The sequence below is a fragment of the Rhinopithecus bieti genome, unplaced genomic scaffold, assembly GCF_001698545.2.
Source record: "Rhinopithecus bieti isolate Rb0 unplaced genomic scaffold, ASM169854v2 scaffold_50522, whole genome shotgun sequence".
Lineage (NCBI taxonomy): Eukaryota > Metazoa > Chordata > Mammalia > Primates > Cercopithecidae > Rhinopithecus > Rhinopithecus bieti.
Window position 1 is genome coordinate 1 of NW_016819699.1, and position 2,663 is coordinate 2,663.

The following is a 2,663-nucleotide window of genomic DNA, read 5'->3' on the forward strand; positions in this document are numbered from 1 at the left end:
ATTTATTATGAAATGGGATTTTATAAATCTCTGCCAAACTAATCCTGATGGTTAAGGCTTTTCCTTTGTCTCTCTAGTTTTATATGAAAGCAGCTTTTGAAATTAAAATTAATAAAAAAGTTCTTCAATCAACTGTGAGCAAAGATGGACCAGTAGATATAGCTCCCCTGAATACTAACCATGAATATGCAAAGAAGATTGATTTTGACAATGTCATGGACAACTCTTCAGAAATTTCCAAAACAGAAATTGTAATGTTATTATTATTCATCACTGATACCAGCCTACGCCTAAGAATAAGTTTTTCCTTTTTTCAAAAATACATTAATGTGATTCAAACCTACTAATCCATTACTTTCTCCTGTTTTGCACTATCACATTTACTTTATTTTCATTTTCATTTTTTTACTCTCATGCTTACATATATGAGGTTTTAACTGTCATGATTACATATAGAAGGTTCAATAAAAGAAAATGTTCACTGTGTTTCTTTCTGGACATTATTACTATTCATTGCATGATTATTGCTAAAAATAATGTTGTCAGATAGAGAAGGATATTAAAAAGTGACCACTCCAGGTGTCAAACATGCCAGATACACCCTGACGCCAGGCAAAACTCTTTATATGGACTGAGATAATAACAACAGTGAACTATGGTTGAGCACTCAAAATGTATGCTAGGCATTGTTCTGGGCACTTCGTGAGTGTTAAGTCATATAATCTTCACTCTGCAGCAGGCTCGGTGGCTCACCCTGTAATCCCAGCACTTTGCAAGACCGAGGCGGGCGGATCACGAGGTCAGGAAGTCGAGACCATCCTGGCTAACACGGTAAAACCCCGTCTCCACTAAAAATACAAAAAATTAGCCAGGCGTTGTGGCACGCCCATGTACTCCCAGCTACTCGGTAGGCTGAAGAGGAGAACCGCTTGAACCCGAGAGGCGGAGGTCGCAGTGAGCCGAGATCGCGCCACTGCACTCCAGCCTGGGTGCCAAAGTGAGACTCCATCTCAAAACAAAACAAAACAAAACCTTCACTCTGGGAAACAGTGGATTTGAACTTCATCGGAGTCTCACAGCCAGATGCTCAGCACTAGGTGGGTCCACCTCCAAATCCTGTCCTCTGAATCCCTCTGCTGCGGTCCGGCCAGGGGAAGGGGGGCAGTCGCCCGGCACAGTTACGCTGGGAGTCCGCTGGCAGGGCTGGTCATGGGATGAGTCAGCTGACACAGCCCCCAAGGCCTGTCCCGGTGTCCGGGTGTGGCTCCGGAGGGCAGCGCCGGACTTCTGCGGACAGACCTGCCCCCCTGGCCACCTCCCTCCTGAGGGTTCCGCCTTCCGCTGGGCGCGTTTCAGGCAGGGCGCCCCCACACCGGCCCCCGGAAGGATGCGCCGAGACAACTCCAACAGGTGCGCGCCGACCCGCAGCTGACACCAATGCCCCGCAGCTGACAGAGGTGTGGGCCCCACATCCTCCAGGTTCCTCTCTCGGAAGCAGTAATTCAGGCTCCGAGACAACGAGTCCCCACTCACAAGGGGCTCCCACGCCCGCCCAGCCCCGCCCCGCACTTACCATGAGCGCACGCATCTTCTCTCGCGGTGTGGACCCTCAAGGCCAGGCTCGATTTCGCTTCGTAGATGTCTGAGGCAGGGGGAGCAGGGATTTATTGTCATTAACAGGAAACTGCATCCCCAGACCCCAGGGGACGGCGGCCTCTCTTGGGGAGAGCGTTCGAGGCGCGCCTCGGAACCCGGGAACAACCACCTCGCTCCCTTTAACAACTTTCTCACCGGGGCCCAGCGGGCGCCCAGGAGGCTGCAGCTGCCAACGGGCGGCTCGGCAGGCTCGTCTGCACCCGCCCCACCCAATTTCATCTCTTCCTAGCGGACGGGGAGAAGCATCCCAGGCACTTCGCCCGGCCTTATCGCACCCTTCCAGGAAGACCCTGTCCACCCACCTCGCGGACTCCGAGGCAGCGCTGCCGCCTCAGCAATTGGACCGGGTCTAATGGCCGCAGTGGCCGGGCCAGCGTAAGGTCACCCGGCCCCTCCCCGCGCCGCCGGCTAATGAGAGCCTCGCAGAGCGCCCGGCCCCAGCCCCGGGGACTGCAGGACGCCCGCGTCCCTGGCACCGCCTCTTCCCGCCTCACCCGTGCCCTCCGCGCCCAGCATCCAGGAGTCGCACACACTCGACCTCTGCACACGCATCACACTGCAGGGCCATGATCAGTTTACTTTCGCCTTCAGTCAAGAATGGGCTTATAGTTTAAAAACTGAAGGAGTTAAAAATATACCACCACGGGCCCAGCGCGGCGGCTCACGCCTGTAATCTCAGCACTTTTGGAGGCCGAGGCGGGCAGATCACGAAGTCAAGAGATGGAGACCATGCTGGCTAACACGATGAAACCCCGTCTCTACTAAAAATATAAAGAAGTAGCCGGGCGTGGAGGCGTGCTCCTGTAGTCCCAGCTACTCCGGAGGCTGAGGCAGGACAATCACTTGAGCCCGGGAGGCGGAGGTTGCAGTGAGCCGAGATCGCGCCCCTGCACGCCAGCCTGCGTGACAGAGTAAATACCACCATGGCATGTTGGCTGTTTTGAATTAAAGCCATTTAAAAATCAGCAGGTGCAAGAAGACCCCTTTTCTGTTTCTTTTTTTCTTTT

At 53.3% G+C, this 2,663-nt stretch overlaps 1 long non-coding RNA gene across 1 annotated transcript; it reads right to left on the reverse strand.

Moving 5' to 3' along the window:
• Positions 1–1,594: 1,594 nt before the first annotated feature.
• On the reverse strand, positions 1,595–2,098 carry LOC108519871 (uncharacterized). The gene is made up of 2 exons (XR_001882747.1): positions 1,959–2,098; positions 1,595–1,642 (listed from the first exon to the last, which is right to left on the reverse strand). It is a non-coding gene; the product is annotated as an uncharacterized LOC108519871 (long non-coding RNA).
• Between the last annotated feature and the right edge of the window lie 565 nt (positions 2,099–2,663).